Consider the following 14,352-nt stretch of genomic DNA (forward strand, 5'->3'; position numbering starts at 1 on the left):
CTTTGTCACTCCAGGGTTTAGCTTAGTAACTGGTATATTTATTTGGTCAGTAATTTTTTTTTTTTTTTGTCCTCACCTTGGCTTGTGTGACCTTAGTCCCCCAACTTGGGATTGAACCCAGGTCCTTGGCAGTGAAAGCATGGAGTCCTAACCACTGGACCTCCAGGGAACTCCCTGGTCAGTAATATTTACTGAGCACCTGCTAAGTGCTAGAAAATGGGAATACAGATGCAGCTGGAAAAGAGATGCAGTCCCCGCCTTAGCAATCATGTAAATTAATCACAAATAGCAGTAACTGTTATCATTAAAATCAAACAGAGGAGTTTAATTTGTATTAAAAAGTTAGATAGCAAATTAAAACTACAAGGAGATACCACAACACACCTATCAGAATGGTTAAAATTAAAGAAAGAAAGAAAGAAAGAAAGATAGAGAGATGGATAGATAGATAGATAGATAGATAGAACCAAATGCTGTCAAGGGCTCAAAGAAAATGAATCACTTATAAACCTATATGTGAAGGTTCATAGCAGCTTTATTTGAAACAGCCCCAAACCAGAACGTTGCACAAATACAATGGTTATAAAAACTGTAGTGTGTACATTCATACCAGGGAACACCAAGAAACAAAAAAGAGCAGCATTGATACAAGCAACAACTTGGCTGGATCTCAAGGGAATTAGGATGACTAAAAGAAAATTTAAAAGCCAATCTTAAAAGGTTACATACAGGGTGGCTCTCTTTATAGAACACCCTGGAAACGGCACCATTGTAGGGGTAAAGAACAGATTCATGGCTGCCAGGTGCTATGGCCTGAAGGTTTGAGTCTCTCACAGATTCCTGGGTTGAATCCTCACCCCCAAGGTGACTGTGTTAGGAGGTGGGGTCTTTGGGAGGTGATCCGGTCACGAGGGCGCAGCCCCCAGAGTAGCAGTAATGCCCTTACAAAGACCCCGGAGAGCTCCCAAGCCCCCTCTGCCATGTATAGTTCCAGGCAAAGCTTGCATCACCAAATCTCTCGTTTGGTGGGTGCTGCTGTTATTATTTTAATCTCAAACACAGTTTTCCAGCATGTGTACTCTAGGAAATTTCCCATCTGACTCTTTAATGATCTCCTAACAAGTAATCCATCCCCTTGCCCTACTTTCCACCCACAAGAAAATAATCTTTTTCCTTTCTCTCTCACGCTCTTTTTTTTTTAAAGTAAAATTTACCTTGTGACTTTATTTTTGCTTTGCCAACACTTCCCAGAGCTGAAAACAATAAATCTTGATAATGAATAAACACTCTTCTTTCTTCTGCTTTCTCGGCTGCCAGATCCACAGCTATTTCTCAAGATAACGACTCACACTCACTTCCAGCTTAGCTGATTTTATCAGCAGCATCAGGACCAAGTCCTGACACAGCTAAGACAACTACTGTAATTATTTTTTTCTTTGCCTCTACCTTTCTGACAATATCCCAAACCTCCCCAGAAAGTGATGGTTCAAAATTATTTAAAATGAACTCCCTAAATACAATTCTTGGAAGTTGTCTTTCTTTTTGTTTCCTCCTGTTATTGCTCTTGATAAAAAATACTTATCATGTAGACAGACTTACGGAATCCATTTCTGAATGAATCTCCCTAAGTTAGAAAAACATCCTAGCCTGGGTGACTTAAGCAGTGATGTAGTATAAGCTGACAACACGCACAAGGGAAGGGCTTTCAGATCTTTTTAACTCTCCTTAAGGATCCTGGGGTAAAATTTGGGGGTGAATATTCATGGGTCTGTGGGTTCGTCTTAGAGCAGAGCTGGGGATTTGTATTTTTAATTGTATACTCTAGTATCACTTGTTGAATAAAAATAATACACTCTCAGGATTCAAAATCCAAAAGCCTAAAAGAAGATAACTGAAAATTCTCCGTTTCATTGCTACACTCCAAACCATCAGCCGAACAGAATTTTTATTCGTTTTCTCATTGGTTCTCCACAGATAGTCTGGGCACCTACGAGCCTGAACACGAGTGATTCTTTTTGCCTTGTTTTTACAGAAACGGTGTACATTGTACACTCTGTTCTGCCTCTAGAACATTTGATCTCTGTCCCAAAGGGAAAGGAGAGCTCTGGTCATTCTCTCCCTGGCAATGAAGTGCTCTGGTCTGGAAATGAGGATGGAACCAGTCACATGGCCCCATCTGACCACGGGCTCCAGCAAGGACCATCCTTCTGAGAGGGGAAGGGGTGGGCCACGCTCGGGACTTGGGAAAAAGGCAGCCCTGGCTGAGGGAGGAACTGTCCAAGAGCATAAAATTTCTTGTACACTACAGGTTCTCTGGCTGGTCTAAGAATTAAATTGACATGAGATAGATGAACAGGAGAAAATCACACTTTAATAACCTATATATATGAGGGAGATCCAGAAAAACTGAGCAACTTGCCAAAATGGCTAAAACCCTCACCTTAAATACCATCTTCAGCTAAAGACAAAAGAAGTTGCAGGTAGAGGTTTAGGACTTGAAAGGGGAGGAAGGCATTTCACATGGAGATGGAAAAGCAAATGATTAGTAACTAAATGTTTGCTGAGCCAGACAGAGACAACGGGACACAGAGTGGACTCTGATCTCTAGGTCCTGTTTCCCCACCACCACACCTAGTCCATATTCCTTGCAGACATCTCCGGTTATAGCTCTATTCTGGGACTAGACCCGCTGTCTGAATTTTTTAGGCAGTTAGAGGGAAGATCAAAGTTTCTTTGTGTGAGTCTTATGGGCCTTGATTGTTTTCGGCTCAAAATAACTTGCATGCCAAAGAAATATTCTGGAGTGGCAAATTCTGTTTCCTTCTAGAACCGTTGTGCACCGTTGGTGAGAATGTAAAATGGTACAGCCGCTGTAGAAAACATTATAGTGATTCCTCCAAAAATTAGAATTACCATCAGATCCAGCAAAATTCCACTTCTGGTTCAATACTCAAAAGAATTGAAAGCCAGGTCTCAAAGAAATACATGTGCACTCCTATCCATAGTGAGACAGGAGGGAAGGGGGCGGGGCACAACCTTTAAAAGAATGACATAGCCATAGGACAAGACAAAAACTGGTGAGAACCAACTAGGTCCAAGAGGGCAGATGATGGAGGGCAGATGAGGTGGATCCTGAGTCTCATTATACGCTCATTGTAATACATTAGCAACTATATGACACACCCACCAGTGCCATGACAGTTCTGAGGCCGACCATGAAAGGCCAAAAAGTGGGTGGTGGCCCCATTCCTGGAAATCTCCACCTCTTCCCCAAATAATTGGAATACGCCTCCCGCTCAGCCAATGAAATTACGCAGCCCATAAAAACTAACCACACCATATTTCTGGGCTCTCTTGCTTTCTGAGATGGGCCACACTCTGCCTCTGCCTGTGGAGTGTGTTTCTCTCTAAGTAAATCCACTTCTGACCTAGCACTTCGTCTCCCAATTCTTTCTCCATGAAGCAAGAAACTTAAATTCACCAGGAATAACAGCAGCATTATTCACAAGAGATAAAACGTGGATGCAACCCAAGTGTCCTTGGAGACCGATGAATGGATTAGCAAAATGTGGTCTGTCCATACAATGGAATATTATTAGCCTTAAAAAGGAGGGAGGGCTCTTTGGTGGGGCTAATGGAGGGCTCTGGGAGGGTTCACGCCAAGGGGTACTTCCCAGAACTTCTGATGCCAGTGTCCTTGTCCCTGCGGTGAGCCACACCCACCCCTCCATCTCTGCAGGAGACGCTGCAACACTAGCAGGGAGAGGAATGGTGTGTACTGAAGTAACAGACCTCTGTTGACCAACCGTGTGGCTGACAGGGTCTTGATGCTCCGGCCGGGTGTCAGGCCTGAGCCTCTGAGGTGGGAGACCCGAGTTCAGGACATTGGTCCACCAGAGACCTCCCAGCCCCACATAATATCAAACGGTGAAAGCTCTCCCAGAGATCTCCATCTCAATGCTAAGACCCAGCTCCACTCAACAACCAGCAAGCTACAGTGCTGGACACCCCATGCCAAACAACTAGCAAGACAGGACCACAACCCCACCCATTAGCAGAGAGGCTGCCTAAAATCATAATGAGGTCACAGACACCCCAAAACACACCACCAGATGCAGTCCTGCCCACCGGAAAGACAAGATCCAGTCTCATCCACCAGAACACAGGCACCAGTCCCCTCCACCAGGAAGTCCTACAGAATACCCTGAACCAACTTTACCCACTGGGGGGGCAGACACCAAAAACAACAGGAACTACGAATCTGCAGCCTGCAAAAAGGAGACCCCAAACACAGTAAGTTAAGCAAAATGACAAGACAGAGAACTACACAGCAGATGAAGGAGCAAGGTAAAAACCCACCAGACCAAACAAATGAAGAGGAAATAGGCAGTCTACCTGAAAAAGAATTCAGAGTAATAATAGTAAAGATGATCCAAAATCTTGGAAATAGAATGGAGAAAATACAAGAAACATTTAACAATGACCTAGAAGAACTAAAGAGCAAACAAACAATGACAAACAACAAAATAACTGAAATTTAAAATTCTCTAGAAGGAATCAATAGCAGAATAACTGAGGCAGAAGAACGGATAAGTGACCTGGAAGATAAAATAGTGGAAATAACTACCTCAGAGCAGAATAAAGAAAAAAGAATGAAAAGAATTGAGGACAGTCTCAGAGACCTCTGGGACACCATTAAATGCACCAGTATTTGAATTATAGGGGTCCCAGAAGAAGAAGAGAAAAAGAAAGGGACTGAGAAAATATTTGAAGGGATTATAGTTGAAAACTTCCCTAACATGGGAAGGAAATAATCAAGTCCAGGAAGTACAGAGAGTCGCATACAGGATAAATCCAAGGAGAAACACGCCAAGACACATATTAATCAGACTATCAAAAATAAAATACAAAGAAAAAATATTAAAAGCAGCAAGGAAAAAGCAACAAATAACATACAAGGGAATCCCCATAAGGTTAACAGCTGATCTTTCAGCAGAAACTCTGCAAGCCAGAAGGGAGTGGCAGGACATATTTAAAATGATGAAAGGGAAAAGCCTACAACGAAGATTACTCTACCCAGCAAGGATCTCATCCGATTCGACAGAGAAATTAAAACCTTTACAGACAAGCAAAAGCTAAGAGAATTCAGCACCACCAAACCAACTTTACAACAAATGCTAAAGGAACTTCTCTAGGCAGGAAGGGTCTATCGACAGGTGAATGGATAAAGAAGATGTGGCACATATATACAATGGACTATTACTCAGCCATAAAAAGGAACGAAATTGAGTTATTTGTAGTGAGGTGGATAGACCTAGGTCTGTCATACAGAGTGAAGTAAGTCCGAAAGAGAAAAACAAATACCATATGGTAACACATATATATGGAATCCCAAAAAAAAAGGTTCTGAAGAACCTAGGAGCAGGACAGGAATAAAGACGCAGACGTATAGAATGGACTTGAGGACACAGGGAGGGGGAAGGGTAAGCTGGGACGAAGTGAGAGAGTGGCATGGACACATATACACTCCCAAACGTAGGGCGGATAGCTAGTGGGAAGCAGCCGCATAGCACAGGGAGATCAGCTCGGTGCTTTGTGACCACCTAGAGGGGTGGGATAGGGAGGGTGGGAGGGAGACATAAGAGGGAGGGGGTATGGGGATATATGTATACGTATAGCTGATTCACTTTGTTATACAGCAGCAACTAACACAACACTGTAAAGCAATTATACTCCATTAAAGATGTTAAATTTTAAAAAAAAGGAAGGGAACTCTGGCATCTGCTACAACATGTATGAACCTCGAGGCCATAATGCAGAATGAAATAAGCCAGTCACAAAAAGACAAATACTATATGATTCCACCTATATGAGATACTTAGAACGGTGACTGCCAAAGGCTGGAGTGGTGGGGTGGAGAAGGTGACGTTATTTACTATGTACAGAGTTTCAGTTTTACAAAATGAAAAGAGTTCTCAAGATGGAGCGTGATGGTGGTTGCACAAAATTATAAATGTATTTAATATCACTGACGTGTACACTTAAAATGGTTAAAAGTTTATCCCATTTTTACTTTACCACAATAAAAAGAAATTGAGGGAGAGACACAAAGGGAGAGAGAGAGAGAGAGAGAAGCTTCAGGAGCTCATTTACATGCTGAATTTCATCAGTAAGAAATCAGAAGTTATTCTTGTAACTTTCAACCCATCTGCTGGTTTTCAATACCTCTCAGTTGGGCAGGAATTCAATGGAAGAAACTTTTATAGGCTCCTGAAATCCCAAACTGCATAAATCCGCCTTAAGTGAAGAGCTCTCCGTCAGGAAGTGTGCATTCCCTGGTATCCAATTAATTAAAGCTCAATGATTCCATCACGTCCCCTACTTGGCGCATTGTATTCACTGCAACAGCCTCCAAAGCTTTCTTATAGGCCAATGACTCCAAGGTAATTAGGTCTTAAGTGAATCATACTTAAAAGGATTGCGTGCATTTGATTTCTCTAACTTCTTCTTTGCTAATTACAGCTATGCGAATGCTCCCGACATCTTCTGATGGAAACGTGGTCTTATCTAGAATGCGCTGATTATGATATTGTTTTGTCTGGCTCATCAAGTATCGGCTAGAATCATGCAGGAGGAAATGGTAAAGGACATTAAAGAAAAGTGTGTTTCTCTTGTGTTGCAAAACCTGCCCAAGTCCAGGGAGAGAAAGCCAAAATGAGACGCTCAGGGTAGGAAATGACTGCGGTGTTCATCTTGAGAGCAGTCACTTCTCTAGGCTCCAGGAAAGGGAAGCAGGGTCCAGAGAAGGGTGCAGGCACCAGTGCTTGTGCACCAGCCCCGGTGCTCAGCTCACATTAGCAGAACTGGAAAACCTCATTTTGAGGGAACAGATTCATTAGTGCATCACAAAGGAATGAGAATGATGTAAGGATACCAATGACATCTGGGTGTAAGTACTAGCTCAGCCCTGTAGAGGCAGCAAAATTTGCCACCAAATTTTGTCTCTTTGTGACACAGGAAGTGGGCAGGGCACAAGCTTTAAAAGAATAACATAGCCATTGAGGACACGACATAAACTGGTTAGAACAAGCTAGGTTCAAGATGGCAGACGACTGGCTTCCACTAGACCTTGAGCCTCATTATACACTCACCGGCGCCATGACAGTTCTGAGGCCAACCATAAGAGGGCAAAAAGTGGGTGGTGGCCCCATTCCTGGAAAGCCCTGCCCCTTCCCCCCAAATAGCTGGAATACTCCTCCCACTGATTACCCAGCCTCTAAAAATTAACCACCCCATATTTCGGGGCCTCTTGCTTCCCGAGATGGCCCACACTCTGTCTACGGAGTATGTGTCTCCCTGAATATACCTGCCTTCACTTTATTATGCTTGGCTCTAGAATTCTTTCCTGCACAAAGCCAAGAACCCACACTTGGTGGCCTTCCCAGGCGCTCGCCTGAGGCCTGGGGTGTGACCGTCCTCTCGCACTGTTTTTTGTTCCTGCAACATTTGGAATAAGGATGATTTTAGGCTGGTTATTTTTAAGAAAGAGAAGACTCAGGAAGCCTTTCTTTTTGCCTCCCCCTTAGCTGGCTAAAGAATTTAGATAAAGAACGTATTCTTGGCATAGAGCTATCCCCAGAGATACCTGCAAAGAATACGGGCTTGGTGTGGTGAGCGAAACTGGTTACCTCCCGGGGACCCAGCTGAACTGAATCCCCCCTGGTCAGTCAGGGACTCTTTCCTGCTCAGATTTACCTTGCCAAGCAGGAAACTGAGTTTGCCGCAAGCAAGGCACGTTTTTTTTACTCAATGGCCAGAGGATGAAGAAGGGGAATTGATGCTCTAAAGGCACCAGTTCCCAGAAGGGAATGAGGCAGGCTAGGACCTGGGACTTGGGACCTGGGACCCTTTGCTGCAATGCTTGCACCCGGACAAACCTCTCCTTGAGCAACAAAATACAAAGAAATCATATGGGACTAAAAACAACTGTGTGCATTTGCAGTTGGGGCAAATTATGGACAAAAAGATACAAAAGACCAAAAAACTCAGCTGCCACTTCTGAAGAGCCGGGGAGCAAAAGCTGGGGGTCCGGAGCCAACGCAGGGCTCTGCGCATGCCCCCTGCACTCAACTCATCCAAAGCGGTGGGCAGACCACTTAAGCCACGCCTCCAGCCCGACCCCTGGACACACCCCTCCCCTCACTCCGTATAAGGAATAAGCTCACCCCCCTGGGGTGAGCAAGGGAAGCTGTTGCTTGTTCTCACTCCCCACCGCTGCAGCAGGGGCCCCAGTAAAGCCATGCCTGGATTTCTTACCTGGCCTCTAGTCAATTTCTATTGATTAAGGAGGCCAAGAGCCCTGGTGGGTATCAGAAGGGGAGTAAGGGAATTTAAGGGGTAGAAGGCAGTCAGGTCATCAGGGCTCTAGGAAAGGGGTGGAGATTTCCAGCAGGCAGTTGGGGCATGCACTGTCTTCCACGCTCCTTTCCACGTGGCACAAATTGTGCAGAGTGTAAACCCCCCTTTGGGCAGAGACCTCAGCACCGTGATGAAGCAGAGGTGACTTTAGGACACCTCCAGGTTGCATCTGCGCAGGTGCGTTCCTGAGGTCAAGCCCAAGCCACTGTATCTCTCTAAGGACAGCTGCAAAGTGTCTTTGCCAAACAACACCATGTACTTTTGAAACAAACGCAGAGGTAAATCAAGGCAAGGAAAGCGGTGATCTTTAGCTTACTTTGCTCTCTCTCTGTCTCTCTCTCTCTGTGTCTCTCTCCCCCTCCCCCTCCCCTCCCCCTTCCCCCTCCTCCTCCCCCCTCCCTCCCTCCCTCCCTCCCTCCCTCTCTCTCTCTCATGGGCTGCTTAGCATGGGAGACAAACTCAGCAGGGACTAGAGTTCAGAGTCCACTCTGCGCCCCCCTGTCACTGCTGCCTGGCCCAGCAAACATTTGTTTGCCAAACATTGGCTTTCCCATCTCCACGTGAATTGCCCTCCTCCCCTTTGAGGTCCCAAACCCCTACCTCAATATCCTCTTTTGCCTTCAGCTGCGGATGGTGTTTAAGGTGAGGGTTTCAGCCATTTTGGCGAGTTGCTCAGTTTTCCTGGGTCTCTCCCGTGTACACATGTTTTTAAACTTTGATGTTCTCCTGTTCATCTGTCTTATGTCGGTTTAATTCTTAGACCAGCCAGGAGAACCCAGAAGGGCAGAGGAAAATCTGTTCCTCCCTGACAAGGAAGGACACATAGGAACTGGCCAGTGTCTAAGAAACGACAAATGAAGACCAGAGGCCAGCTCTGACCCCCAGACCTTCTTCACTCAGCCTACTTAGCATTTGTCAAAGTCAAAATTAAAGATGTCATATGAAGCTATGCATTTCCATTGGTCAGCAACTTCACTCTATTACAGGACAGACTATGATCCTACACATGATGATCAAAAGCTGCCACAGAGGGCTTCCCTGGTGGCGCAGTGGTTGAGAATCCGCCTGCCGATGCAGGGGTCACGGGTTCGTGCCCCGGTCCGGGAAGATCCCACGTGCCGCGGAGCGGCTGGGCCCGTGAGCCGTGGCCACTGAGCCTGCGCGTCCGGAGACTGTGCTCCGCAACGGGAGAGGCCGCGACAGTGAGAGGCCCGTGTACCAAAAAAAAAAACCAAAAAAACCACAAAAAAAGCTGCCACAGAGAAACACCCTCCAAGGGGCTCAGCTCACAGGGGTGAGGCCCCTCGCCAGACACTGTCTCTGCTCTTAACCAAAACTGCTTTTACCTTTTCAATGAAAATTTTTAAAAAGGCCTGACTCTACTGTGCTGGGCTCTGACAAAGCAATGATTTCATCTGTTGCCTAGAAGCAGGTAAAATGAGAACCCAAAGGGGTTTCTGGGAAGAAAAACAAAATACAGCATGCAATTATCTTTGAGGCTCTATTTCATTTACCTAATTGTGTGCTTTCATTACAAAATCAGCTTTTTGGTAATTTCTTTCTTCATAGTTGAAGAAGAAATTAAACAAACAGGCAAACAAACAAACAAAAAACACACTGCATTTGGAGTCAATTCTTAGGGTCCATTTCCGCTGAAAGAAGAAAGCTTTAAGAACGGTGTTTCAAAGGCTGGGCCGCTCTTTTTATTTTAATTCATTTAATCCCCACAGTGAGCCTGCAAGGAAATTGCCACTTCATAGAAGATGTTCAGAGAGTTTGTCATTTAAATTCACACAGCTGTTCAGAGACAGAGGTGTCACCAAGGAACCCAGCTCTCTACCTTCAAACCCCAGGCTATACCTGCCTCTAAAAAGCCCCCCGTTTCCCTGGGTCTGAGAGATTCTTTCCAGATCCCACTGGGGGTTGCTTCTGTCACAGCAGGATGCTGGGTGGTGTGGGGGGGGCGTCTCAAGGCCAGAAGGGCCAGCAGACACCCTCAGAGGGTGAGACCCCTGCAGATACAACACGCAAGTGTGGGTCTCGAAAGCAGCACTCAGCTTATTTGCATTTAGAAAACAGCCCTGTTGAAATCCCAGCCTTTTTATTGGTTCATTACGTTTTTCCTCAACTATCTTTTCTGTGTATTTATCACAGTGGTACGAAGGTTTATTTCGAACGGGTTTATAAATGGATTCTTTCAACATTGCATTTGTCATTTGCATATTAATCATATAGGGATATGCTTCTTTGTGACTAAGAAATGCGCTTTCTCATTTATCTTGAAATGCATTGCTCTCCTGTCTAGGCTTCCCCCACTTTTGACCCAATGTGGATAATAAAAATGTTAATTTAGTCAAAACGTATAGGTCCCTCACTCAGTGCCAGGAACTGGTGCAAGCACTTTACATGGATAAAATAGTTTAATCCACACAGCACATCTATTGGGTGATGTGATGGGCGCAGCTCCCAATGGCACACGCATTTCCTAATCCCAAGAACCTGTGAATGTGACCTTCTCTGGAAATAGGGTCTTTGCAGATGCAATCAAATTAAGGATCTTGACATGAGGAGACTGCCCTGGATTATCCAGGTGGGTCCTGTAGTGGGTTGGATGGTCTTTTTAAAAGACATGACCACTTGGAACCTATGAATGTGACTGTTATTTGGAAAAAGAGTCTTTGCAGATGTAACTAAGTGACAGATCTTGAGATGCAGTCATCCTGGATTAGCCAGGTGGGCCCTCAATCCAATAGCAAGTGTCCTTATAAGAAGACGAGGAAAAAAAAAAACAGAGAAGAGGGCAGGGCCACATAGAGATAGAGGCAGAAACTGAAGTGATGCTGCCACAGCAGAGAATGCCAGAAGCCACCAGAAACTGGAAAAGGTAAGGAAAGATTCCTGTGGGCAGGACGTTCCCCTCTTGGCTTTCCCCTGTGTCCTCACAAGGTCTTTGCTCTGTGTGTATCTGTGTCCTAATGTCCTCCTCTTTTAAAAGCATCAGTCAGATTGGCTCAGGGCCCACTCACGTGGCCTCATTTTACCTTAATTCCCTCTTTAAAGACCTATCTCCAAAAATAGACATTCTGAGGGTCCTGGGAGTTAAGACTTCAGCAGGTGAATTTGGAGAAAACACAGGTCCACCCATAACAGTTAACTTTGCAATAGTTCACGTGATTCGACAGTGCAAGCGACCCGGCGTGCTCTTGAAAGCAATGCCTTTTCTCTGTTTTGTAGTTTTTATTCCCTCTATTAACTGGAAAATAACAATTTGCTGTAATGAGTCACTCAGAGTCAAAGAACACCAAATCCATCACCCATTCTTGTTTTTTTTTTTTTTTTTGCCAACGAGTAAATATTACTTTCTTTCCGTTTATAGCATCATCTAAGTGACAGCCGATCCATCGGCTTATCTGCTGATGTTTAACTACAGCATTTTGCATTCATCATTCCCTACTTACATCATTCTTTTAAAAAGAGGAAAAACTTCATTCTGCCTCTTGACAGTGGGAAATTAAGTGGTGAGCCATAAAGATGAGTGTTACTCTGGAAAATAAAATGCCAGCTGCAGAACTATAAAACCCAGCCAGATGTGCGCCATCCCAAAACAAGATACACAAGCGCTTGCTTCTGGAAAACTCTCATTTCAGAGAGTAAAGAGACCTTCTAGCTGCAAATACAACTTGCCAACTGGTACAACCACTTGGGGGAGCAATCTGGCACCACGGAAAGTTAAATGTATGTCTACCTAAGGGTGCAGGGATTCTACTGCTATGAACGGACACGGAAGTCTTGGCATCACCTTTTTTACTGTAACTCACATTGTTAAACAGATTTTGCACGACAACTCAGAATGCACACATATGCACCCGTGCACACACATGCAAATCTTAATATTCACGTGGATGGACAAAAATATGAAATGACGGAGTTGTCTCTGGACTCGATTAACACTCCTTGCTGTCAAAATACAGCCTACAGAGCTCTGGCCTCCCTGGACACGGCAATGTCAATGAAAATAATCAATACACATCTATAATAAGAACAGGAAAGAGTTTTATTTGAGACAAACTGAGGACTGGCCCGGAAGCCTGCTTCCCAGGTGACTCGGAGAAGCCGCTCCAGAGCAGCAGGTTTTCAGCACGGTTTTATATCTTGTCAGAACAAGGAACACTAAACCAGTCAGGGATACATTTCAAGGGAAACACACATACACACACACAGACCGGCACATACACAACGAGTCAGCATGGCCTTGGCACCCGGAAGGCAGTCTTATCATCAAAGGAGGACCAGATCGGTGTTCCAGGAAGGGAGGCATTTAATCTTTTTTTTAAAATTTTTCTTTTTTGGCCGCACTGTGCAGCCTGTGAGAACTTAGCCCCCCGACCGAGGATCGAACCCATGCCCCCTGCAACGGAAGCTCAGAATCTTAACCACTGAACTGCCAGCGAAGTCCCATTTAATCTTTATTTTTAACATGGACATTCTTTACTTTTGGTCTAATAACTAAAACAGATGTACAATGTCTGTTTCATAGGCCACAAACGGGCTATTTTAGTTAGCATAAAATTCAAGTTAACTCATCTATAAGCCAGAATGACTCTTCTGTACCTCAATATGTGAACATTTCTTTTGTCACCACCGAAGATCATGTTGGTCTAGTACCTCAATGACATCGTGCTGATTGGACGGAATGAGTAAAAAAGGTGGCTAGTACCTTTTACTGGAGGCCCTGGAAAGACGCGTGTGCTCCAGAAGGCAAGAAGATTCGGGGACCCGCATTTCAGGGAAGCTGTACCACATCTAGCGGTCACAGGCAGGCAGACATCCTCTGTGAAGCGAAAGGCAAAGTGCTGCATGTACACAATGAGGAAAGCACAGGGTCTAGGCGGCCTCTCCTTTGGGTTCTAGAGGAAACGCGTTTCACACCCAGGAGGGCTGCTCCGGTTCATCTACCAAGCGACATGCAAGGCTGCCAGCCCTGAGTGGAGCCAACGACAGGAAAGGGCCCTGCGGTCAGTCCAGGCTTTGGTGCGATCATTTCTAATGTTTGGGACGAACCAGGCCGACTCCATGGCCCCGGAGGTATAACCACGGGGAGGAAGATGCAGCATGAAGCTTACGGGAGTCCCGGTGGGAGAATCACAACACAGACTCTTGGGATTCCAAAGCAAGACCACGCCACCCAGCGCAGCATACTGTATATATTTTAAGAAGCAGCTCTCTGCAGAGCACAGTTAACTCTACTCAGCATTCTGTAATAACCTTATACGGGTAAAGAATCTGAAAAAGAATGAATGTATGTATATGTATAACTAAATCGCTTTGGTACACCTGAAACTAACACAATATTGTAAATCCACTACACTCCAATAACACTTAAAAAAAAAATAATAAAAAGCAGCAATTCTCACTGGGCCCTCCTAGAGATTGAACACTTGGCCACAAGGAAACGGGGGGGCCTGGGTCTGGAAATCCCCAGGGGCTGGATTCTGTCTGCACTGCCGAGGTTTAAAGTGATAAAAGGGCACAGTAGCAGCCCTGAGTCTTCCTCGCCCAGCCCGGGTCTAGAATCCCAGCTCCACGGAGCTGAGAGAGGCCACTGACGCTGGGGAGGGCTCTTCAAAGCCAGCCCTCCTCCCAGGCTTGGCCCCTGGCTCTCTAGGAGGACCTGTCTGGGGGAAAAGAAATGTATCTACCGTCGTTCTGGATCTCTTTATTGTTTCTTCTTGGGTTTTTTTGTTTGTTTTTTGTTTTGTTTTTTAAAGCAGTTGAAGTCAGGATGCTTGGGGGTTCTCTAGTAACCAGGAAGGATGACACAGGCAGAAATCAGGCTTCCTTTCTACCTTTCTGATAGTCCACTGAGCCAACGCAGTGGGAGCTGGGCCACCTGAGCCCTGTGGGTGAGAAGCAGGGACCCTGGGGGGGACGGCC

General features: G+C 45.2%; 1 protein-coding gene across 2 annotated transcripts in view; it reads right to left on the reverse strand.

Annotated features, from left to right (window-relative positions):
- The window catches only part of LOC136792680 (uncharacterized), a 506,767-nt gene that overhangs the window by 490,022 nt on the left and 2,393 nt on the right, over positions 1–14,352 (reverse strand). The window contains exon 2 of one of the 2 annotated variants that reach the window (XR_010836824.1): positions 13,136–13,249. The exons of the other annotated variant lie outside the window; for it this stretch is intronic. The gene's annotated coding sequence lies outside the window, so the exon portion shown is untranslated. The remainder of the gene's footprint in view (positions 1–13,135; positions 13,250–14,352) is intronic. 2 annotated transcript variants of the gene reach the window in all.

The sequence above is a fragment of the Kogia breviceps genome, chromosome 15 (genome assembly GCF_026419965.1).
Source record: "Kogia breviceps isolate mKogBre1 chromosome 15, mKogBre1 haplotype 1, whole genome shotgun sequence".
In the NCBI taxonomy this organism is placed as follows: Eukaryota; Metazoa; Chordata; class Mammalia; order Artiodactyla; family Physeteridae; genus Kogia; species Kogia breviceps.